This window comes from Pimephales promelas, chromosome 3 (assembly GCF_988280905.1).
Source record: "Pimephales promelas chromosome 3, fPimPro1.hap1.1, whole genome shotgun sequence".
Classification (NCBI taxonomy): Eukaryota; Metazoa; Chordata; class Actinopteri; order Cypriniformes; family Leuciscidae; genus Pimephales; species Pimephales promelas.
In genome coordinates, this window is record NC_142771.1 from 10,749,347 (window position 1) to 10,776,582 (window position 27,236).

Here is a 27,236-nt window from a genome sequence, read left to right on the forward strand (position 1 = left end):
GTGCTTTCATCGCCTGGGAGGGCCCGTCAAAGCGGACACCACGAAAGCTGGAGTGACAGAAACACACCCTTCCTCCACAGAAACACACGCATGCACAGGCACGCTAGCCGGCCGGAGCACACTGTCACGCCGCAGACTGCTCTCGGCCGTGTGACGCTAACTAGCTGCGCTTCCATTATTAATGTCAGTCATACTCCGGACACACTGGCGGCGCAGTTAGCCTGTCTGTACTCATCCGCGCACACACAAGGACACGCAAACATTCTCCTCTGCATCTCGGCTCGCCTCCCTAGACTGCTAACACAAGTCCTGCTACAGGCGATGCACACTGTCTCTGGGCTTTTGAAGTAGGCTATGCTCCAAAATAGCATCCTACCATACTACTCGTACTATTTGCACCATTACAGAGCTTGAATAACCAAATAACCTATTTGCCAAAATGTGCATTATATAGTAGGGTACAACGGGTTTAAAGACACACTGAGGTAAAAGGTAAATAAATCTAAATCACTAGATAGATAGCACAAAACTTTAAGGTGCATGGGGAAATTTGTCTGATTCTTGAAAAACGCGATCGCAGGTAGCAGCGCAAAGTTGATTATGTGCTAATTTGATCTAATATTTAATGTTGTAGATTTAAGTAGCAAATTGAAAGCGCCAAAATTATTGAATATATTTTGGGACAAAGGTCTTGTTAATGATTTTCAGTTCTGTTCAAGGTTGTGAAAGTAACAGTTATTCAATATCGGAAGAATATGTTGCTTGTGGGTTATTTGGGGTAAAAAGCGCCCCTGCTGTTTGGGCGAAAGGCACAATAATTAACATGATAATAAATATCTGGCTGACTTTTCCATTTGTGACATGACATGGTTTTATTCATATGGTTGATATCATATATTATATTAGGTGTTCACCTTAGAGATAATCACCATATTTATAATGAAATCATCAACAACAAAAAAACAAATATATATATATATATATATATATTAATAATATCATATAATAAAATGATTTAATTTTACTACTGTAAATCAATATTAAATTATTATGGGATCGCATTCAATACTTTCAGAATCTTTACTTTTCGAAATAATTTAGTTTTTGTGTTTTTAAAATATATTTGTATATTAACATATTTTAACGACAGTATATTCATTGAACAAAAATGAATTATTTTATTGATCAAAATAAAAGAAAATAGTGCAGACTTTGTTGTGTGATTGTTTTGAACAAGTATTAACTTGGATATTATTAAAATGTATAAAATGTTTTAGTGTATAATATACAACAAAGCGCATTGTGTATATGTTCGCAATTTCATACTAACATACTACTATTATCATTTTTCTAGGTCTCAAGGGAGGTTGCATGCATGAAACACCCAAATAACCTTCAACATTTGCTAAATTGTGCAGTATAGAGAACATAGGGCCGTATTAAGAGCACCATACTAACATAATACTCACTATTTCTGCAGTACATACAGTATATTGTGCATGTAGACGCCTAATATCAGCAAAGCAGATTGTAAATATGTTTGCAATTGCATACTTATATACTTCTCTTATTATTTTTGTGGTATATTGTGCATGAAGGGTGGTTGAATGCATGGATTATCAAATAACCTACTACATTCTACAAACCTCCAACTGTGTAAACTATAGGGGAGTTACAGTTATGGTTAGAATTGCACACTAACACATACTCCTAATGCTTCTCCAGTATGTTCTTTATGCAAGAAATTCCTAGATGACCTGGCTGCTATATTCACCAAGCGATGGCCATGTTTAGAATAGCATACTGTACTAACATGTGCATGAAGGGAGTACCAGTTTGTCTGCATGGAATAACCAAAATGTGTAGTATACAGCTGAGCACATTGAGGCTGTGTTTGGTATTGCATACTAACATTTACTCTTCTGCAGTATGCAAAGACCCATTTAATTCCAAGATGCAACACCTTTCACTAAATTAAGCATGCGACATGTGACAATAATAGCATACTTCTGTTTGAACGGTTTAGTTTATTGATGCATAATGCATGCAGTGTTCTGTTCAAAACTGTCATAGACAAGCAAGAGCAGCAGCAGACATGTAGTGACTGTGATTAATCACACACACACACATTTGTGAGAGCCATAGTGCGTGTGTTTTCATATGCCTATTTTCATAAGCCAATTTGTACACGCACAGACACACACTCGGGATAACTGTATATATCATGCACACACACACACAGATGCATCTTCAGAGTTAAAACGCATACACATGCAGAGCAATCTGAAAAGACGCGCATTCATATTCAAACACACACACAAGCACTACAGACAGCTGTATGGGCGGGGGAGGTAGAGAAAGCGGACGAATGGATGAGTGTGTGTCTGTGTGTGATTATGTGAAGAGAATGTGCTCTGTTGATAGATCCCAGTGTGTGTGTGTGTGTGTGTGTGTGGAGAGAGAGGCAGACACATGGATGCTGTGCTGTGAGTCATACTGAAGCCACACAAATCAATACTATAATCATCAACACAAACATCGTGTTGTTCACACTCATGTGCGCCCACATAAACACAGTTCAAATAAAGGTTCTTGGGTTCTACAGTTCTTTGGAGACATACGTTGTGTGTGCTTCAGATCAGTGTACAATTATTTTTAGTTCTAAGAGGAACCATAAAGCATAGCAACATGCTAGCACAAAGAAATGCCCAGCAACCACCTAATACACACCGACAACTGCATAGCGCTTTAGCAACCACATGATATTTATACACTCACCTAAAGGATTATTAGGAACACCATACTAATACTGTGTTTGGCCTGCTGTAATTCTACGTGGCATTGATTCAACAAGGTGCTGAAAGCATTCTTTAGAAATGTTGGCCCATATTGATAGGATAGCATCTTGCAGTTGATGGAGATTTGTGGGATGTACATCCAGGGCACGAAGCTCCCGTTCCACCACATCCCAAAGATGCTCTATTGGGTTGAGATTTGGTGACTGTGGGGGCCATTTTAGTACAGTGAACTCATTGTCATGTTCAAGAAACCAATTTGAAATGATTCAAGCTTTGTGACATGGTGGCCATAAAGGGATGGACATGGTCAGAAACAATGCTCAGGTAGGCTGTGGCATTTAAATGATGCCCAATTGGCGCTAAGGGGCCTAAAGTGTGCCAAGAAAACATCCCCCACACCATTACACCACCACCACCAGCCTGCACAGTGGTAACAAGGCATGATGGATCCATGTTCTCATTCTGTTTACGCCAAATTCTGACTCGACCATCTGAATGTCTCAACAGAAATCAAGTCTCATCAGACCAGGCAACATTTTTTCAGTCTTCAACTGTCCAATTTTGGTGAGCTCTTGCAAATTATAGCCTCTTTTCCCCTTTTGTGGTGGAGATGAGTGGTACCCTGTGAGGTCTTCCGGATCTGGGCAGACACTACTGTATGTTGCTGTCTGGACTTGATCTTCAAATTGAAAACGTTTTCAATGCATCAGTGAATGTTTGAACCTTTTTAATAGTTGTGTTTGGGTCCCTCAGTTTAAAAAAAAGATGGATCTCAAAATCATACAGTCACTGCTGGAAAGGGTTCAAATATGCAAAGATGGTGGAAAACTGAAGAATTTGTAGGGTATTTCTGAGGAACATTTGGCAGGACAAACAAGGGTCTCAAGAACAACCATCACAAAAAAAAAAAAGTCAGTCATGGTCAAAATTTGCATAGGCCTACACTGTAAAAAAATATTGTTGGTTTAACTTAAAAAATGAAGTAACCTGGTTGCCTTAAAATTTTACATTCATTGAAATGGAAAAATTGAGTTAATACAATTAAGGAGATACATTTAATCATCAGAAACTCAAAATATTATGTTATCTGAACTACATAAATTATTTAAGTTGATTTGACAAAAGAAAAAAATGTTGTGATTACAAATCATGAATATATATATATATATATATATATATATATATATATATATTACAGTGTATATAAAGCCTTAAAAAAGTTTTTTTTAAAGAAATCAATACTTTTATGTAGCAAAGAAGCATTGATCAAAAGTAAAGTAATTTATAATATTACTATTAAAAAAAAAGTTCTTTCCCAGACAGCAATATAGTGTAAATATAGTATTTACATCTGGCACATGAACTTGTACCAGATGTGGGCCCACACTATGTTGCTGTCTGGGTTTAAACTTTCTATTCATTGAAGATTCCTGAAAAAAAAATAAAAAATCTATCACAGTTTCCACAAAAATATTAAGCCACACAACTGTTTTCAATAACCAGAAATGTTTCTTGAGCATCAGATCATCATATTAGAGTGATTTCTGAAGGATCATGTGACTCTGAAGACTGGAGCAGCTAATGATACTGAAAATACAGCTTTGATGCAGGCATAAATGACATTTTAATATTAACAAAGATTGTAATATTTCACAATATTACGATCTTTTCTGATGTTTTTTGATGAAGTAAATGCAGCCGTTGTGAGCGTAAGAGACTTCAATGCTCAGAAAGCACTAAATGCATTGCATGTTGTGTTGTGAGTCGATTTTGTTAGCCGTCTTCACACACAAGCTCTACAGCATGGTCAACGTGAGCTTGGCAGCCTCTCAGCAATTTACTGTGTGTGTGTGTTCCTCATTTTTATCACACACTAAAACAGCAGAAAACAGCGCCTCTGCCTTCCCTTCATGTCTGTCTATTTTAAAACCACACATCTTCCCGTTCACCCTCTCTGTGCGACCCTTTTGTTTCCATCTCCCCCTTTCTCTTTCCTCATCTCATTTCCCCCATTTCTATGTATTTTTGCGATAACAATTCTCTCACGTTCCCCGTCTCTCTATCTCTCCCTTGTGCTCTCTCTATGACCCTGTCTCGCTCTCGCCCGCTCTCGTTCTCTCGTCTAGCTGCCAATTTTAACACTAAGCATCTCTCATGTGCATGCGCCCCACCATCCCTCTCTCTGATTCATTCCTCGCTTCCTCTTGCTCTTGTCACTATCTCTCCGTTCTAAATGTGGCTCTGAAACCCTATCACCCCAATACGGCACAATAATTTATTCGGTGTTATGCTGGGAAGTGCGCGCTGGTCTCAGAGCAGAGGTGGCTGATGGGAATAGAGGTTCGACACAAAGCAGCTGATCTCAGCGCAGCTCCAAACAAGGAGACGTTCTCTATGAACTATGAACAGCTGATCTCAGGGCAGCTGTTAAAAAAATGTCAGTTCTCTGTCATCATTTACTCGATATCTATCTTACCGTTCCAAACCTGCATAACTTTATTTCTAACATTAAAAGATATTTAGAAAAACGTCCGGGTCCAAAAAGCACTTTGAATGTTTTGTTCCACAGATAAAATGGAAGAGCATGCGAAAAGATGACTTGATTTTTGGATGAAATTGACAACACGCAGGAATGTTATTTATTTATTAAAAATCATAATAGTGATTGGCAGGGTTATAAATAATTTAGTGTATAAATGTATACCATACAGCCTAGTAGACATCATTTATAAGTTGGCTTCATTATGAAAACAAAAAACCTTCAAAATACTGTGTGTGAGAGAGAGAGACAGCTCAATCTCATTGCTCTCATTAGGATTTCACGCTTCGTTATACTCTTTCTTTCTCTTTAATTATGTCACTTAAGAGCAGTAGCGTTCAAGCCTTTCTTCCCCTGCGATCTGACATTAACATTCGCCTCCACACACTCCAAATCAGCAGCTAAAAGCAGCACAAAACAAAAGGATAATGTCATTTTCTAGGTCTCTCTCCGTCCTTTCCGTCTATAGCCAGCTGCGTCTCGTCGCCATTAGCGCTCTGTCCTCCCCCCATTTTCCAAGCCACCGATTCCCAGAACCCCACCTCCACTCATTCACGCGCTCTTTTTATCTATCCGTCCTCCTCCCACCTTCGTCAATCCAGTCTCCATGCCGCTGAGAGACCAATGTCACAGGGACGATCATGCCACACACACACACACTGTTATTTTGCTCGCGAGATGTCTGAATGGGGGGCGGTGTTATGGTAAATTTTTGTACATATGTGGCGTGTGGATAATTCCGTTTATGTTTTAAAGTCCCCGTGAAATCAAAATTGAACCCATTTACTTTGCTAGCGCATATTACTAGTCTTGTGGTGAACAATTAATCCGTGCAAGTAAATATATATTAAAAAAATGTTTTACCTTAGTAATCTTTAATCAAAATCTGAAAAGTTACTTCCGGTCTGGAACGGTTTCTTTTTCTGATGACGTAGGTTTCACAGTTTGGGTGGGGAAACGCTTACCCAGACAGCAAACTGACATTGAATCAACGTGGAAACGACGTCTCTCATGACATTGAAACAACGTTGATTTGCTCATCGAATTAACGTCGAACCAACGTCAGACGCGGCATTCTTCAAAGCTAAATGAAAATCGAAAATTGGTTTGCTTTCATAACGTTGAAACAACGCGTTGATTTCAAGTTGATTTTGCGTTAGTTTTGAAAAAATGACGCGTCTGACGTTGGTTCAACGTTAATTCGATGAGCAAAACAATGTCAGATTAACGTTGTTTCGATGTCATATTTCCACGTTGATTCAATGTCAGTTTGCTATCTGGGTAACCACTCCCCTCAAACCGTTAGTTTGCTATGAGCGAGAGATGGAGAGGAGGAGCGCTAGAGTAAAACCCTGCCCTCTGTTCAATATTCCGTTTCACTTGGAAATACGTCACAGCACTGGAGAAAAATCGTTTGCAACTTCCGGTTCACGGGGACTTTAAGGGAGCAGAGATGTAGTGTTGTACATCATGTAAGTGTGTGATGTATGAGAAATATCTTGCACTATGTAGGCTAAGTCGCTTCAGTTAAAGTATCCACGCTGACATTTGTGTGAAGGAGTTTGTTAGGTCTGAGAGGTCTGGAACTGTGTGTGTGTCAGTGTGTGTGTGTGTGAGAGAGAGAGTATGATGGAAGTATCAATGCATTCTCATAGGGCGTCATATAATGACGCTTTTGACAATGCTTATACATCCAACGCACATGATACCCTTTAGCCTCACTATAACACTCTTCGGTTATGGGTAGGTTTAGGTGTGGGGTAGGGTTAGGGTTGGACCACTAGGAGGCGCCTTCTGGCCCATATATATCTGCAGAAAGCGTGCCATCCATGTACGTTGGATGCAGTTGGTAAACATGGTGACGTTTTTTTGTGGGCGGAGCTTAGGTGGAGGCAGAACCAACCCTTCTGGCCGCTTCCCTAACGCTAGTTAGCAAGTATTGTTGGCTTGTTTTTTAAAAATGACTGGAGAAAATCCGATATTATCTTAATGTGTAAGGTCACTCAGTGTCCAGGACCACGATTGTTATTTCCAAAAGTTATTTTTAACGGACGGAACCAGATTGGCCGACCCGTAGCCGCCTACACGCTCACTCCATGCATGGATGATCTGACAGGATTGACGTTATGTTACCTCGGGTGAGTGGCCAGACTTCTACACCTACCTGATAGAGAAACCGATCGTAAAGAGAAACTGAGGGCATCTTTAGATCCCTATAAATATATGCTCCTGTACAAGACTTGTGTGTACGATCCGCAGTTCTGCCGAGCCAGCGCTGAGACGACGACAATGTAAAGAGTGAAATTACGGTGCAATGTTAAAGGGTTAGTTCACCCAAAAATGAAAATTCTGTCAATATTTACTCACCCTCATGTTGTTCCAACCCCGTAAGACCTTCGTTCATCTTCGGAACACAAATTAAGATATTAAAGATATTAAGATCGCTCCTGCATACTAGTCCATAGGCTTCTTGAGGGAATGACAATTGATGGCCTCGAAAAGTCATTAAAGACATCGTTAAAATAGTCCAAGTGACTACAGGGGCTCAATCTTAAGTTTATCAAACGATGAGAAAACTTTTGTGCGCAAAAACAACAAAAATAACGACTTTATTTTAACTATTCGTTTATTTCTCCCTCTGCACGAGTGAAGTTACTAGTTTAATAGCGTAAGCTTCTGTTATTGTACGTCACACGCATCACACACATGACCAGTGTCGGCCAATAGTGAGCCTACGTGTGACGTAGCTTTACGCAATCACACTACGTTAACTGACTACAGGCCCATAGAGAAGGAAGTAAAAAATTGAAATAATGTCGTTATCTTTGCGCGCAAAAAGTATTCTCGTCGTTTGATAAAGTTAAAATTGAGCCACTGTAGTCACTTTGACTATTTTAACGATGTCTTTAATGGCTTTTCGATGCTAGCAAGAGTCATTCCCTCAAGAAGCCTATGGACTAGTATGCAGGAGCGATCTTAATATCTTAAATAACTTAATTTGTGTTCCGATGACGAACGAAGGTCTTACAGGGTTGGAACAACATGAGGGTGAGTAAATACTGACAGAATTTTCATTTTTGGGTGAACTAACCCTTTAATGATGTGAATAGTTTCTAGAAATAAAAATTCCAGATACAGCATATTCATTTTTCATCAATTCTTGCACCAAACAACACAACAAGATGACATTTAATAATAGTAACAATAATTTAAGCTCCTTATTATGTAGCCGAATCTGTGCTGGTTTGTATTGGCTGCCTCCAGTTTTCACTTTGTTTTGCCTCCAGCTAGCGCCGTGACATAACTGTAATATCGGCGCAAAAGGGGTCTATAGGCATTGTCAAAAGTATCAGTATTTGTTGCCTTGGGATGAGAAAGGGCTGGAAGTGTATGTATCCTTTTCACTCAGAAATAAATTGCAGATATGAATATATAAATATACCATTTACAAACAGTCATTAAAGTTTAGTTGAGTGAGATTAGGAGATTTCTTGTGAGATTGTGAAACAAGAGTGCAGCATCATGTCCCGATGAAATCAAAATCAATATTGCCTTTTATATGTTAGCCATATTGTTATCTATAAGCTGGTGGGCTCTAGCCTCGTTAAAACCAGTTGTAACTGAGTTATGTTCTGGCAAAGTGTCATAGACAAATCATTTCCAGAGGGCCGTCACCAACGGACATCGCGGATAGACCTAAAACCAATCAGAGAGATGAAGGAGATGACGTATACAGAGTGGCGGCCGGCGGAGAAACATCTCCGAGAGTTGTTCTTTGCTTTGTTTTTAACAAAAAGGAAATGTTCAAATCATTTAAAACAGATGCGATAGCTGATTCGAACGAGTGATGTTCGAAGCGGCATCCATCTTTGTAATGTAGGCTACAAAATCTGCTTCAAAATCCCATCGCTGTTGTCATCGTGTAAAGCCCGCCCCAACGTTTCTAATTTGGTGCCACGATTTCTGCGGACTGGAAATGGCCTTGAATGAGCTCTTTGCCAGACTAACTTTCAGAGCAAATCTAAATTTGCAAGTTGTCTGGGTTTTCCCAGGCTAAGTGTGACAATGACGAAATTTGCATTTAGAAAATATAAGCATTCAAAACTCAGTCTCTCACTTCCGCCAATATGGATCAATGATTTTGATGACATCACTCTGCACTTCAGCTTCTCGTCATATTTTCTGTCCAAACAAATGCTCTCTAGAATCTGAAGCCCCGCCCACTACACTATAAACAGACGCTGAATGGCTGAAATACATTTACTGTTTTCTACACGGTGAACGAAACGCTATTGGGAGGGGCTGTTCGATCCACGTTGAATAATCCTGCACGTTTCAAGGGCCTTTAAGATGCTCCTGTTCTATATTTGACTCCCACCTCCCTCTCTTTCAAAGACAGTCTAAAGGTGTTGTCACCTGGACGTCCAGTGGCTGATTACATTCCAAGTGTGAAACGCATGGTTTGCAGCTTCATGTTCATCTTGACCCGTTCACCGGCTTTCCCTGAATAGAGGGGTGCAGAGAAAAGGGACGGATGGCGCATTCACTATTGTGCATTACATCACTTACATCTGAAGCTCTCTCCCCTCCATCCCATTGATTAAATCACTCGATTTTCCTGGCAATACACAATGACACTGGCACTTTTAAATATGGAGATGAGGTAAAGAGGTGGACCACTGTGAGTACGAGCCAAGACTGAGAAAGAGAGAGAGAGAGAACGAGAGTGAGATGGGGTTTGTTGTTGTGCATGCATGCATCAGACATTAGGAAACATAGGAAAATACGCTTCCCTGCCTTTGTGGAACAAGAGCCGCGATGACATCACTTTCCTCACAGTCGAGAGGTTGAGCGAGACGGATAGAGAGAGGTACGGGAGGGAACAAACCCACTTTAAGTGCGTCTCCTCTCCCCTCACATCAGTAATGGAGGTGATATTCGTGACAGGATTCTGGCTTACAGACTCTCAGTTCAGCCTCTGAATCTTTACGCAGTCCTTCCTCAATATCCATCGCTGACAGACCCAAGGTCACGGTCGAAATGTGTCTCTCTCTCTCACACACACATTTTCCTTGTAGAGTTTCTGAGCTAAGTCCATCCTAGTCTTAGCGTAAGATGGCACTCAAGGATTTTTATATGATAAATAGCAAGAGCTTCCTCAAAAGCGAAGACTACCATTTTGCTGAATGCATCTCTGAGGAACAACTTAAGTTTGATAAAAATGTGTGATGTTGATGTCAAATCTTGCAAGTAGATGTTTTGAGCACACCTACTCGGACGGACAGATGTACTAACTGTGGTCCCGCCTCTTCCTGTACAACTTTATTCCCATATTCAAATAATTATGCTACGCATTCTTGAAAGGCCTGTTGACCCTTGTGAAAATAAAAAGAAGTGCACTTAATTGTAATTAATGAAGTGTTTAATATCTTAAAGTATTTTTTTTTAAAAATGTACATGGAAATAATAATAGGGTTAATGAAATAAAAGACCACTTAAGTTTACTTAACAAGACTATGGAAGCTTGTTTCGGCCACTGAATAAAAAATAAAAAAGGTAATTGTGACTTTTTTCTCACAATTCTGACTTTTTACTTAAAAAGTGTGATATAAACTCGCAGTTGTGTGTAATAAAGTCAGAATTGCAAGATAAACAGTTACAATTATCTTTAAAATTGTAGCTATTATTCTGTATCGGAAACGAGTTTCCATAGAGTGCGCTTTTATTACTATGTTTCTTAAGCCAACTTTTATAAAGTGCCCTTTGTGATAATGTCAGATTTTTACTTTAAATTTTAAATCATTTTGTTTTAAAACTCTTGCCATGTTTTAAAGAAGTAGGCTACGTATGCTATATTTTGATTTGTTGGCTAAGATGTGTCAAGAACTTGATAGAGACGCATTATTGATCATTAAAAGATCACAATCTCGATTCAAACATCTACGCGATCTTATTCTTAAATGACAACGATTCTTCTGTTCTGTCTATTAAACCTTTGACAAAACCAAAGCGGACATTCAAATCTGCATTGCCGCTGAGCTAGAGCGTCATATGAAAGTGTCTTTCCAACCACACAGTATTATTATTTCTGTTACAAATATACATATTATCACAGAAATATAGTTTGGGTTTAACGCTGATGTCTATGGTTGCGACCAAAATATAGTAAACCACCTTTTGAAACTAACTTAGTGCTTTAAAGGGGTCATGAACTGGCTTTTTAAAATGTATTATATTGTTGTCTGAGGTCAACTTATAACGTTCGCTTGGTTTTTGCATTCAAAAACATCAAAATGTAAGTAATAGGCTATTTTGTACTCTAGTTTTGAGCCTAGCTGAAAAACGCTCGGTTTTTATGGGCGTCTTGCACTGAGGACTTGAAAGTAAACACCCACTGCTGTGAGTGGATAACAGTTTTGCATATTGTGAGTAATGAGTAATGAGTGTAAATAATAATAATAATGAGTTTCAACTCACCCATCGATGCACTTGGGGGAAATTGTTTTGAAAACGTCCAATGTTGTAAAATCGACCCAGAGTCCGTGTGTTGCACCATTCCTGTCAGATCCAATATAGACGGCACAGCACCGATCGGTCTGCAAATCCAGTCTTGTTTACAAAAAAATCCTCAGTGAAAGGACCACAATGGAAACAAGCCTTTGGGCTTTCTTGTGTTTTCATTCTTTTGAACACTTCATGTGGATTGTTGTTCAATAAAGTTTTCAATCAATCAACGGACAATGTTTTACCCTCATCAGCTGGAACGTCATTAAAAATAAAGTTGATGCGTTCCTATTGAGAATGAGGAGTCACGTGCCTATTTGGGCGGGGTCTGAGCCGGTCGGCCATGATGGTAGGAGACGCTATCGGTTACCAGGGGCAACGCCTTTAGAACCCATAGACGCGACTAAACATTCCAGAGCTCTTAAATTTTCGCGCATTTATTATTTTGGCAGGACAGAGACGGATCTAAGAATACGAGAAAAAAAGGAAGAAAGTAAAGCAATGCTGAAAGATAAGGCGAAAGAAAAGGGACCTTACAGGAACAAACTCACACAAAGTGCAAAACAGCTGTATTTGGAGAAGCACCATCAATATATTTGTTCTTTTGCACTAATAACAGTATTATTATTTTATTATTATTACTTATGTTGTCCATGAAACTTATGTCCAAATAGCCTATTTCAGTTCTCAATAAATATTGTTAAGCCATATCAAGTTGTTTCAAACATTTATTTCAATGAAATAAAAAAGTAATGAACAAGGCACTCAAACAACACTTTTGCATTGTATGTTCGTCACTTAACTGTCACTGTCCCACAGGTGGGACGTTTGCCACTATATTTTTAAAACAATAATATCTTAGTAAATACCTTAAATAATATTGACACACTATTTATCATTTGAAAGCTTACAATCTCTAGTTTCCATATTTGGTGACTGATTTTCTAAATATATTACAGAGGAGCCATAATTTATCAATATGCAACAAGAATATTTTCATACTCATAAGGCGTGTTCAGACCTTTATTTTAAAATAGCAGTAAACATGAAAAATCATGAAAAAATGGTAGATACCTCAGTTTGTTTTCATGCCAAAAGTTCAAAAGATAGAATCCATTCAATTATTTTGGAAAAAAAGGTCTGAAAAGTTTGAAATATCAAGAAAAAATATAATAAATTCACCATTTGTGACGTGGCAGCTAGCTATGACTTACATGCGTGTTCTTTGTATGTGTTTCTTAGAGGTTCAATTCATTTCAAAATCTGCCAAACTTCCCATACTACTTCTGAATAGGATCTCTACTTCAGAAATTGTATGAAAATTGTGAAAATAATGGTTCATATCACTCAAAACACGAATGGAAATGCAGACGCCCTTATATGGGCAGTAATGGAGTCTGATTGTGCCCTAGTGAAAAAGTTTGGTACTGCGCTCAAACAAAATCTTACTGAAAGCTCATTTTTTGAGATATCAACCTAAAATTTGAAACACAACTTGTTCAGATTTCTGGCTTTGATCTTTCTGCCGTTTTAGAGTAGCCCAGGTTTTGAAAATATATATGTTATGTAAAATATGAATAATTAATATTTTTACATTGTACATTTCCATAAACTCAAACTTCTATAACTTTTTTCTGTTTCACTTTCTTAATTTATTTCACTTCTACAAAAATCTGCCAAATGTCTTCTTTAAAACAAGACCAATCATATCTATATTCCAAAGCCTTCTTGAATTACAACCATTTAAGTTCGAAATGTGCATTTTCATGTCTATTCAAAAAAAGGGGGGGGGGGGGTGACAGTTAAGAGGTTAAGGCACAGCAAACAGTGAAAATCGTATACTAAAGGCATCAGCAAACCTAGTAATCCGGTGTCTCCTCGTTAGATCAGACTCTCCCTGCTGTGTCAATTTCTGTAACCCCAAAAACTTAATTCCATTGTTCCTATGTTTTCTATATGTATCGTGTGAGTTACTGGAGGAGTTTTTAAGGCAGCAGTTACTTCCAGGTATGGTAAAAAAGTGCGGTATTGCGAGAAACTCCTCTACTACAGAGCTAAAAACACACGTAATCAATACTGTTTTGCCGTGGGAATCCAACCAATATGGCGGAGAGGGGATGGCCTCTGTACAAAGACGTCAACTCCTCATTCTCAATAGGAATCCAGAGGAAGCACAATATTTTGTATTGTTTGGTAGCTCGATCCGGTGTGTCATCACGAGGTAGGCCTATAATCGGTGGGCGGGGCTAAAGAGTAGGCCATGTTGAAGTAGACGTTGATCTTCTTCTGCGGGGGTAGTGTTTTATCCTCTTTGACATTATAGTTCCCCACTTTGAAAAAGGAGTCTTTGCAAGCCTGAAACTTACAGGATATTCTTGTAATATGATGACATCATAGATGTCAAAAGCTCAAGGAAAATTTGATTTCTCAGTTCACCACCCCTTTAAATAAAGATTGTATCGATTACATCATTACACCAGCAGGTGGCGACAAGTAAGTGTAATGGAATCATTAATTCAAGAGATTTGTTCAAAAATGCTGATTCATCCATTAAATCATTCTTTCAAAACGATTAAAAAAATCTGACTGCTGCAGCAATTAATATTTTGTCAACACCTCTAATAAATGACATATTATTTTGTTCAGAATTGTGGGAGAATAGGGATCTTTATTTGAAACCCAAAAAATCGTAATTGTCTGATTCAATATTACATTTAAAGATGCTTTTTAAATCTACTAATTGCAACTTCATAAATGTGTTATTACAACTGTGCATTTCAATAGAAAATAAATCATAAATGCTTGTTGTCAGTACTGTCAGGATTCAGACAGTGGGAGTGATTTTTATTAACAGAAGACAGTACAAGGTAGGGTGACACGGGAACAGTCCAAACAGAAAGGTCAACCGGAAACAACGACAGGACAGCTGTGGGTGACCGCTGGAACAGCGGAGGACGTGACCAGGCCAGAAACCATGAAGCAGAGACCGGATACTCTCTGCACACAGACCCTGACCCAGTCTAATCTCAGGAACCAACACAAGACAACAAGAGATCACAAAAACAACAGCAAAAACTAGAACACCAGAAAACAACAAGAGGTGAACCAAAAATAAAGATTGGAAGAACTAGAGCAAAATAAAGACTATGGATTTGACTAAACATCAGGAACAAAGACCTGACGGAGACACCGGCTGTAGCACTGACTGACAAGCAATCACTCGGACATTTAACATACACGCGTATACAGGCGGATAGCTGAAAATGCGTACCCACGCCACTTGACTTGAAATGAGGACTAAACAAGGGGGTGGAACCAGAGCAGGACTTGGCAAACACAAACACAAAGCCATGTGCTGACACACAACACAAACATAGAGACATGAAACAGACAAATGGCAGAACCCTGACAAATACATTCAGCAAGTCACTTTAAAGCAGCTCTATGCAGTTTTTTTTTTTTTTTTACCTCAACTGAAACTGAATAGCTTCAGAGTTATCGCAATGATTATATGACTATTTTCGGGTTGAATGTTGGGTGTTTGCTCAGGCGACAGGTCACCCGTTATATTTAGTATTCAGGAGGTGTCAATGGGAGACGACAGTGTGCTGGCGGTAATATGAGACTTATTAGTGGGAGTGTTTGTGTTTAAACTGCCTCCTCCTCTGCTGGAGCAAAAGGTAATTACTGCAACCCTACTGCACTGCGCTCCTAACGCCTCACACACACACACACACACTACCAGTGCATGTCTATGTGATTCCGTTTTAGACACACTGTCAACATGACAGCCAGCTTGCTTACCCAACATCAATAAACACACCCAATCTGGATCGATTGTCAAAACTGAAAACAGGAAGAAGAAAAAAAGTGCCCTGCTGAAGAAAAGAAGAAATGAATAAGTAAATGGTGCTTTGCTAGTCTGGTTCAAGCAGGTCTCTCTGCCTGTTTTAGCTGACCAGCTGACAAGTGCCTTTGTGAAAAAGAAGTGTGCTTAATTGTATTGAATAATGTGTACTTGTAGTGTACTTCACATCTTTTTTAAACGGTACTTTCCGTTAATTATATGAATGTGTACTGAAAGAACGCACACTTTCATTACTGTTTCGTGACACACTTAAGTACATAGAAAACACATGAAAAGTACTTGATTCAATATTACATTTAAAGTAGGGCTGATTAATCGCTATTAATCACATCCAAAATAAAAGTTTGTGTTTACATAATATATGTGGGTGCACTGTGTATAATTATTTTATATATTTATATATATATATATATATATATATATATATATATATATATACATGGTTGTATATATTTAAGAAATATTTTCATGTATATATATTTATGTATAATTTATATTATATATAAAAATCAATATTTTATATATAAATAATATTTTTTCTTAAATATGCAAGCATGTGTGTGTATTTATATATATATAATAATTATACACAGTGCACCCACATATATTATGTAAACAAACTTTTATTTTGGATGTGATTAATCATTTGACAGCCCTACTTTAAAGTTAATGTTTTAAATGTACTAAATTTCAACTTCATTACATCTAAAAATACATGACAAACAAGTTTCAGTAGAAATGACATTTAAGTCAACTTTCGTTAATCATAAATGATGGTCAGTACATTCAAAGTAATTTTAAACATTAGTGGCTAAAATAAAAAGTTATTTGCATTTATTATAAATTTTAACAATAATACACTTGTAAATAACATGCAATTATGCCTGAGTTTGCACTTAAGTATATTTTTGAAGTATTTTATTTCAGTAAAACTTTAAGTATTCTAGAGTGTACTTCATTTTCACAAGGTTTTATTTTAAGTGGTTTTCTATGCAGTTTTGTTGTTGCGCACAAAGCAAATTAGCGTGTGTATACCCAACTAAAAAACACCTACACCAAAATGTATTTAAAATACATTTATTTCATACTTAGTATACTACAAACACATTTACATACTTGCTTAAGACTTACTGAATTATAATCAGACTTTATTTGGAGTGCTTATTTATTGCACAAAGCACATTTTCGGTAAAATTGGTAAGGATAGTATGACCTCTATAATATCACAAGATATTTAAAGTGTACCTCAGGTATACTTGCATTAGTTCCACTTTAGCAGTCTTATATACTTAAGTATATCTTAAGTACAAAATTGCTTGTTCCAATTTAGTACAATTGCAGGGTATTTTTATAAAATATGTAAATGTATTTGTTGTATACTTTGGATTAAATACATTATCTCAATTTGAATCAAATGCACAAAGTTGCACATGCGCTGTGACCATATCGACCTTTTGAGACTCAATCACCTGTGGAAATCTGATTGGTGCTTCCAATAATTAAAAATAGGAATAATATTAACGAGGCAAGCCTTGCCACGGGGCTCACAGAGGAGGCTGAAAATATATCCTAAGTCATAAGAGCAATGTGCCAGCTTATTGACTTATGCCTGATCCAGCCTGCCTCAGAGCTGCGGCTGCTGTCTGCTTTATTGCTGTTCACCCCTCCTTCCCCTCTTTCAGATATTACACGGAGAGAGAGAGAGAGAGAGAGAGAGAGAGAGAGAGAGAGAGAGAGAGAGAGAGAGAGAGAGAGAGAGAGAGAGAGAGAGAGAGAGAGAGATCACAGGGGAGATGAGGCAGTGCGGCTTGGATGGATGGACAGATGCATTGATAAGGATTGCGAGCGCTGAATGTCCAATTGCTTCTCCCTCCCTCTCATCTCAGTGGTCTCTCCTTTGTCCTTGCGCACGTCTGTATTTTTGAACAGTTTTAACATCTAATGTTGTCTGTTGAATAGGTTTAGCAAAGCAAAATCAAAATATTTCCAGGCAGCCCTTATAAAACCCCTTTCTGGGGGAGTCGGTGAACTAAACCAGCTAGCAAACTACCGTAGGCGAGTTTTATTCAGCAGGGTTGTTTACTTGGAATTTGGTCAGGTTAATCCTACAGATAGATGGGATAGAGGAAGCTGTTAAAGACTAAACTTGATTAAAAATATATTCTATGAGAAAAAGCCTAGTTTCAAAATGTTTAACTAGTTGCTTTTCAGCATTTTGAATCAGAATATATCAAAATGGTTCCTGCTAAAACCAGATAAGCTGGTTGGCTGGCTGGTTGTGGACACTTTTTTGTTTGTCACAGCTTTTAATGTTGTTTATATGTCTATGTGGTGTTTGATACGCTTTAAGACAAACCATGTGTAAATTCATAAGTTGAGTATTTAAAACTGCAGTGAACGAAAGACAGTCTCAAAAACACGGTGAATCGCTGGTGTTTCTGACGTCACAAATGACCTTGTAACCAATCAGGGGTGCGTTTCCCAAAAGCATCGTTAGCCAATGGTCGCAGGTTGGTCGCAATTTCCATCGTACTCTATTGGTAACGACGGAACTTGCGACCATAGTTGGCTAACGATGCTTTCGGGAAACGCACCCCAGATCAACGTGTGGATCTCTGGGGTGAGTGAGTGGAGGCGGGAGATCGATTACTCATTTGCATATCAATAGGACCACTTACTAAATGAGGCAAGGGTTTAGAGTTACATTCAAGATGTGTTTTAAGGGATAAAATAATTGACTACAGGGTGACTTTATGTATAAACCTTTTTCACCTCTTTTGTGAGTTTGCAGTTCTGTACATGGAAACCGAGCCTGAACTACTGATTAATACAATGATTTTTGTAGCGCTATACCTCTTTCCCGTCTCTGTTCTCCCCTCTCAGTAGCCGTGAGTGCTCTCTAATGTCTTCATGTCCATTAGAAGGTAGGTCGAGGCATCATACTGACAGCTCTTTCGTTTTTGTGCTCGCGATCAAAACTGCCTCCATTTTCCAGGCAAGAGCGTGGCAGTGATGTTCAGGTCTGGACATATTAAGCCATAAAGCACTCAGTAGGTGTGTATGAGTGGGCGGACATGGATAGCAGCCACCATTGAGACTAAAATGTTTACCGTTTTGTTTAGTAAGTTTTGTCCGTGACATCAATTTTATCAATTGGGTACAATTTGTTTGGTTTGCAATATGCTTTCCCTTTGGAAAAAAAAAAAAAAAAAAAAATCAGTGACATTGGCCTTGAAACCTGTTATTGTCTTGCCTCTAGGACAGGCAGCTCAAAATGAGCTCGCCGGTTGCCATGGTTACCTCCCCAGAGATGAGAGCGCGCTTGTTTATCTCTGGCCAGTGTGCGCGCTCAAGCCGTTCGGCGCGGGGGCAGGCGATCTCGAGCAGGTGTGAGCGCTCAGCTAGAGGGAGCGATTTAAGTACACAAAATCAGCGAAACACGTCAATGTGCGGCGCTTTCACCTGCATTCAAGCGCCGCGTTTCCACGGAAGATCAAAATAGCTCGAATTAAAAGATAACGAGGGCGACGAGCTTCTGTGTGCCAAGACGTGCTCTGTCAACACCATGTGTGATTCAGCTTCAGCCACCGAGCGTGCGCGCACGCGAGCGCTGACGCACGCAGCCCAAAATAAGCGTCGTATATAAGGAGGATGTGAAGTGACCGCAGTCTCTGTCTGGAGGCGATAGATGTCAGATGTCGGAGTGTGTAAAGAGTCACGGGGTTGACCAAGCACAAACACTCACGTTTCTGCACAGATCTTCTGGTGCTCTCAAAAGATGCATAGCATTGAAATAATCATGATGAGATGAAAGAATTCCATTTTGCCACGGATGGGAAGGAGAACGCCTTTGATTTCAATGTTTTATGTATGAGCTCTCCCGCTGTTTATTCTGGGTAGTGTGCTACTATGTGCTGCAAAATAAGACGGTGTTTTTATATAATGGCAAGAAAGTACTGGTTCACTGCCGTGCCGTTCGTAGGCCCAAAACAGCCGAAAGAAATGCCCTTCGGTTTCCTTCTGTACCCCCAGTTTTTTTTTTAGACAAGTACCTGTGAGGTTAGCGTCAGAGTCACCCTCCTAAAAATAACCGGCTTGCTGCACGGCAGGCCCTCCCTCAGGAACAACAGAGCTGTCCTGCTGTGACCCAGCTCTTCACCGCTGCCCTAATTCACACACACACACCATTCCATACTGTAACCACACACACACATCCTTCCGTAGTGTACCCTCTTTCACACACACTCACCATTCCGTACTGATACACACACACAAACTATTCTGTGCTAAACCCCCTCTCTCACACACACACACACACTTACACACATCATTCGTACTATATCCCCTCTCTCTCACACACACATCACACACACACTAGTAAATAGGCAACAACAGCATTTCTGTAGTTCACACTACTTTTAAAGTCTTTAAGTGAAAATTTAAGTGATCATATTTACTTTCAATCTTTTCTTAAGAACACTTGGAATCCAGTCACATAGTCTTATAAGATGCTGCTTGACAGAGGGGCTCAATCAACTTTTATTTTGTGGAAACCGCCGCCAAGATATTGGAGAATTCACTGTAACACTAGCCTGTGTTTCCCCATGCTGCCTTTGCACAGCACGATTTTATCCAGCCTCTGCGCTCGGGCGGTATTGTTGTGGAGCCAGAGAGGCATCAGTATTACACGCTTTCTGCGCGAATCTAGTTACCATGGACCACATTTTCGGCTCAGCGAGGGGACCAATGACAGAACGGGGAGGGAGCAGCAAGACGATGATGACGTCTATGTGACGAGCAGTTTGTTTATACTTATGGATCAAACATGGCTGCAGACGTGAAGTTACCTTTCGATGCAGCCTTAGATATTGTTCTAAGTAGTTTACAACTTAAATAAATCTCGGATCCATCGTCTTCTTCCTCGTCAAATTTCTGTCGCTCGACATACGTGATCTGGTATAATTGAAACGATTGGCTATGAGCTACGTACAGGCGCATTTGATAGACATTCGTAGAACCCAATAAACGGCTTTGGGCATTCGTAAACCACGCCTCAAATACGAGAAAATGAACATGTGGTTTCCGGACCACGTCTCAATGTCAATGAGACGTGGTCTGATGTTAGCTGTGGTAACACTTTAGTTTAGGGTCCAATTCTCACTATTTCAACTTTAGTTAGTGTGTAATGTTGCTGTCGGAGCACAAAAAAGATCTGCAAGGTTACAGAGCTCAAAGTCCACTTCAAAGGGAGAGATTTTATTCAACAGAATCCACTTTCCAAGAACTACAACGAACGGCTCGTTTGGACTACAACGCCATTTGTCCGGATCTTATGAAGTCATAAAGTTCCTCATTTAAATAATCCCCGCCCATACGCAAAGAAATTGGACGAGGCCTGGCTGAGCTGCTTTAGAGAAGAAAGTGTTGTCGTTTTTTTTTTTTTTTTCACAAAACTCATTTGTTTGACCTTCCTAATAGATTTTAAACTCAATCCTGAACATTATTACATGCACATTTTATGGAGAACAGAGTGTTTTCTGTTGCTTTTGTAAAACCGTTCACTGCTCCTTAGGAACATTAACCACAGTTTTGTAATCAATTATAGTTTGTAGTATCATAGTTTTCCGACAAATATCATGATTAAATGGTGGATGACAATGTAAAATAATAAAATTACAAAAATACTCTGAAACTTCCTGTGAAGTCCGTGCTCGCAAAGTCTGTGCATGAAATCCGTCCCGCATGATCCTTTTGCTCGTTAACATTGTCAGGGTCTGAATCGGGCTCGAATTGGATTGAAATTGAAGCCTTCACAAATATTTACACTATAGAAGAATTGAGAGTTATGACGTAGCGCAGCCCATTCTCACCCCCAAGGCGTCACCTAACTGACTAGCATTTTGACCATGCTTCAATATTTGACGCTTTAGGCGCCCTTTAGCGTCAGTTAGATGACGCCCTAGGATCGCGTGTAACCCTACCCCCACCCCAGACCTAAACCTAACCGCGTCTTCCAATTGACGCTTTCCTTTAGCATCAGTTAAGGCCAATTTATACTTCTGCGTCAAGGGTACGCCGTTGTGAACGGCGTTGGCTACGCACGTAGGCGACGCCTTTGTGAGCATTTATAGTTCTGCGTTCAGGTCTTGGTTGCTCTGCAGTACTGCTCCGAAACACTAGTTGGCAGCGGAGGGTTTTAATGTTCCACTGTTTACATTGCCCGAGTTGCGACTAGGTTACTACAAGCCTGAAAGAGAGCGGATCATGTTGGAGTTGGAGCTTATTGAGGTGGAAAAACAGTTAATTTTAGTGAAATTACTAAAACTGAAAGGCAGAAATGAGAGAAGACGTCGGAGGAGATGGTACATGTGGAAATGTGTGAGAAGGCACGTGCGGAAATGTGTAGGAGGAAATGCGATGCTACCAAGCCGACCAATCGCCGATCTTGCGGTCCGCGTCGTCGCGACGTGTAGTTAAATTTTTGAGGAGGTGCGCGTCAGGCTACGGCGAAGGGTACGCGGTATGGGACGCGTCTCTGCGTATGCTACGCCGTACCTACTGCGCGCACCCTACGCAGAAGTATAAATTGGCCTTTAGATGACGCCGTATGATCGCGTCATGTAACTGACGCTAAAGGGCGCCTAAAGCGTAAAATATTGAAGCATGGATAAAGGTGACGCCTTGGGGTGAGAATGCGTTGCGTAGCGGGACATTTGCTAAGAGCTGCCAATCACAACACACTGGGCCAGCTAACCAATCACAGCACGTTTTATATGTCGGAAGGAGGGGCTTCATTGAAACCGGGGTGTTCAAGGCTTCAAACCAGACTGGGGAAAGAGGAGCTGTAACAATGTAAAATATGTGAAAAATAATGTTTTTTGAACAATCAAGCATAAGAACATACACCCTAAAAAACAAAAACCATAACTTCATAAAAGGGTATAATAGGACCCCTTTAACTAGCTGCTTATCAGCATATGCATGTTACTAGCCTTAATCCTAAATAATACCTAAACTCAAGCAGTAATTAAGAGGCAAAAGTCAAAGTTAATAGTTAGTTAATAGTGAGAATTGTACCCTAATCTAAAGTGTGGCCGAATTTACATATTGTGGTGAATTGCCTCACAGACCGCATAAAAGTGTCCGGCACGACGGTCAGCCTGTGGCGTCTTCATGCCAGGTGGGCGATTCACTGCAGATGCCACATGATGTAGCAGCCGAACTAAAGTAGGCAAGCTTGGCACCGGCTCCAGCCTCTGCGCTCGGGCGGTGTCGTTGTGGAGCCAGAGAGGCATCAGTATTACACGCTTCCTTGGTTCATCCCCACGGACGCGGGCGACTAATTGCACAAACTGTGCCAGCGCAGATGAGGAGTGATTTGGCGCTGATGGGATGGGCTAATACAGGCAGGCTGGAGGTAAGGAAGAAAATCAATGAGCTTGAGGGCTGAGGGAGACACACTCGCAGACAAAGTGTGAGCCCCTGTATGCCTGATGGAGTGAACACACACATATGAAACTCTCAGAGCTACTGACCTCACAGGCACATGTAACTGCATTTGCATATTATTTATGAGATTACATATTATTTGCGCTCCTGGAAATCAAACTCACAGACTGAGTTTTTACTTTTTATCTTCTGCCCGGGACACATACCACAGACGAAAGATGACCAATCATGTGGTCGTGGCTCCTAAACAGTGGTCCTACATCACGGTCTGCCATTCACAACTCCAATCCCGTGGCGTCATGGGATATTAAAGTGAACATCAGATGATGTGCACCTCCGAATCTCTGTCTAGGTCATCCAGTTACTCTTCACCTACTGTTTTATGAACACTGTGAATTCGGACATACTACGTACTCCTTTTGCATTTTGTGTATCTCCAGGTATAAAGTGGGCATATTTGGATGCAGGGTAACATCTGAACGAAACTGTAGCTTATTATGTTAGCCCGATTTTAAATGATAACTAATTTATAAAATCGACAGTTCCAATCATAGCTTCCGATATATCAATTTAGACATGCTAAAATATATGATATAGTAACAGTTAATGATGCAAAAAACTTTCACTGTTACTAAGCTGGAACTGAGGCATAAGGCACTCAAGACTGTACTGTATTGTGCATTCAGAGCTTGATTTGTAAATACTGGAACCAGAACAGATCAAGCCGTTTTGAGGAGGTGATAAATCCGGCAGGTGGGGTTGAGAGATGAGGGAGTGCGTTTATTTCTAATCAACACTACAAGCATGCATCCTAATATACCAACCTGTCCTACTATAATCAACAGAGCTGATAGAACTGGACCTGAAATGGCAGTGCGGTGTACACAGCTTTGTCAAGTTTTCCTGCATTGCAACGCCCGCTTGTTGTTTAGATTGACTATAGCAGGTGCATTGATTGCATTGCCACAGTAGTAGTGAATGTCCTAATAACTTGCATTAGCGTAAATGAATATGCAAATATGATTATTCTGCAAGCAAGGATCATTATTTTCTTCTCTATCCACAATACTCTTAAGACATTCTCAGAAAACAGCGTTCGTATGCATAAATGCCAAGATGTGAGACAGATATGACGTACATACCATATGCAGTGGATTATCGAAAGGAAAACAAATTTATGGTAAGATCTTAGTTCAGTCATAGTACATCACAGTCTGCCGTTTTACTGATGATTAAAAAAAATTACGAGATGGAAAAAAACTAACAAAAATGAAACATGCATTGATGAATCATTCGCAATAAGATCAATGTAATGCATTTAGAAAATACTGAAGATGGGTGAATTTCCATTTCACGCCGACTGCATCATTGCCTTTTGATTTACATGTTTAAGGAGATGTTTTATTAACACAGAATAGGTCTTACACCATGTCCTAACTACACGCGACGCGATAAAATTCCAGCGACAGCAAGTGTGTCTGTCCACACTAGACTGTGAGACGCCACACGTCGATCAAAAATCACCATTCAGAACAGCGTGAAAGTGCACTGCTGGCCCGTACTCGCATTGGAAATGGGTAGGACATAATCAAATCAAGAAATAACATTATTAAAAATGAAAAAAACATCAACAAAATATACTCATTGACTAATTTTGTGATGAAGTACAGTTGTATGTTTGCATAGAATTCATTTTGAAGTTGAACGCTATATTATATGCTTTCAAAATCTGAGGTAAATTATCCGTTATCGCTTGTGGCAACTTCGACGATCAGTTCCTCGTCATCCTTATTTGATGATTTAGGCTATGTTTACACGGAAACGATTCTGAAGAGAAAACGCAAAAGTGGCATTGCGTCATCTTTTTTTTAGACGAGCGTTTTGTGTGGGAAATCCGCGTGCAAATGGAGACGCAAACGTGTATGAAATTCAATGTAGTATGCACTTCAGGCGGCTAGGAGTGCATACTAGAACAACACCAAGTCCACGAGCCTGCGTACAACTTTCACCGTCCAGCAGACTTTTGCGTTTTTACCGTTTACACGGGAACACGGCGGTGGAGCGTTTTTAAGATTTCCACTCTGACTTTTTTGCGATTTTGAGCCTCAAAAACGCCGTCGCCGTGTAAATGAAAGGCACATCCGATAAAATATTTTTACCTTTTTCTTAAACAGGGCCTTTAATATTCATTATACGCAGAACTTCCATCCAATGAGATCTCTGTGTGGGCGGATCTGTCAGCCGTGACGTCGCAGAAATAGGAACCGTTTCTAAATTAGAAACGTTGCGCGTCGCCGTCGCGTCTGGTTAGGACAAACACTCTGATTAACATGGAAAAGATACCTTTTTATCGCGCGCCGCGGCGTCGCGTGTAGTTAGGACATGGTGTTAGCATCAATTTATGAGGTCATATGAGGGTAGGGATCCACTAAAACATGTATCCGTCTTGTTAAAGCCTTTGTCGTTCCAAACAACACTCTTTAGTTGTGACTTCACAACATCGCACTCCCTCTCATGCCTTATGGTGTCATTTTCATCTGAATCAAATCAAAATTGTGCACAATATATCAAAGCACATTTACGTGCAATTGTAAGGTTTATATCCATGGCTTTTTACCACGCCTATGTCTGAGCTGGAGGAGGGGACACATCCGTGCTGTAGGTGTTGTGGCCACGGCCCGTGTCTGTAGGGGGGACTTGAGGCTTCGGAGCGAATCAATGCGTTTGAACTGAGGGATTGCAGCGGATTGGCAGCGCTGGAGTAGCACACCCACGCACACATGCATGCTGTCAGCCCGCCGCTCCCTCTCTCCCTTCACTGTCACCACCTCCCTTTCATGCAGACAGGACCGAGAAAGAGAGAATTTTAATGGAGGTCTCATCTGAGCTCTCTGAGGTGTTAGCAATGGTCAGTGAGATAGACAGAGGCACCTATGACAATTGATGAAAAGGCTTCTCTCTTTTACGATCTATTCTCAATGGAGGAATGCATATCTCTCGCACACAAGTCCTTTCTTTCACCTCATATGTATGCAAATCAAGCATCCTATGCAAATGGGACAGGCAGGCGATGAAAGGGGGCTTTCAAACCTGCTGTGCCTCCAGCTTCCAATCAGTTATTCATGACGCACACGGCGGAGTGCACCTGAATCCACGGGTGAATGGAAACCCTGCTGCAGTTCCGCAGTCGGCGCCACGCCGCTCACCTCGGCGAACCGGCGATGATCGGCGTAGCTTCTGCCAGTCTTTGCATTAGTTGCTGGCATCTGCATCTGCTCCACGCCCTACAGCGGCACCATTGTCGCATCGCGGCCCTGAACTTCCTGCGTGTGATGTTAAGCTGCTTTCTCAGGCACGGCTGTTTGCGCCTTCTGGTGAGAGACTTAGCAGGCCGACGGCATCATTTGCTTTCACGCTTCAGAGCCACAACTCCCCCCACCCACCACCTACTTCTCTCTCTCTCGCGCATATGTGAGGATGGGAATCTTGTGAGGGAGAGAGTGTGTTCTCCTGCCTCAAAGCTCTAAGCTGTCAGAGAATGTGTGTGTAGACATGACTCTTGCGTGGCGCCGTGTCAAAGTGCCCAACACAGGCGAATGCCAATGCCGTTAAGAGACCTTAATCTGAGCTGTATTCACAAGACCAGATTTGCATGGTCTGAATACACACATTTTGTGTATTCAATACTTGATCTGAATAGACATATTTTTGTTGTGAATTAAAAACATGGTCCTGTAAGACTATCACAAAATGAGATCATTTGAAGAATGTTCACACTGCTCTTTTCCAATGAAATCATACAATATTGGAACGTGCCATGTTTGGATATGCAGGAAAGTGAATGGTTATCAGTTATAACAAATACAATTTTTGGTCTTTCCCTCATGCTAAGGTGTTAAATGGCTTCCGAGGATGTTCACGATCCCTAGTCATGCAATGCCTTTGTTTTATGGAGAAGAGCAACATGAACACTCCTTTTGGGATTTCTTTTCTAACCTGTCTCGTTTTAGTTCCATGGGCAAAACAATGTCACACTTGGTTTTGAATGAACTGAGCATAAATGATGACAAAAATGATA

At 40.2% G+C, this 27,236-nt stretch overlaps 2 protein-coding genes across 4 annotated transcripts in view; one reads left to right on the forward strand and one right to left on the reverse strand.

Moving 5' to 3' along the window:
- The window catches only part of LOC120481558 (proteasomal ubiquitin receptor ADRM1), a 79,588-nt gene that overhangs the window by 29,629 nt on the left and 22,723 nt on the right, over positions 1-27,236 (reverse strand). The window contains exon 1 of one of the 3 annotated variants that reach the window (XR_016155056.1): positions 11,815-11,838. The exons of the other annotated variants lie outside the window; for them this stretch is intronic. The gene's annotated coding sequence lies outside the window, so the exon portion shown is untranslated. Of the gene's footprint in view, positions 1-11,814; positions 11,839-27,236 lie in introns of those variants that run through there. 3 annotated transcript variants of the gene reach the window in all.
- Positions 1-27,236, forward strand: part of rai1 (retinoic acid induced 1) — a 59,990-nt gene that overhangs the window by 8,380 nt on the left and 24,374 nt on the right. The gene's annotated exons all lie outside the window — the stretch shown is intronic.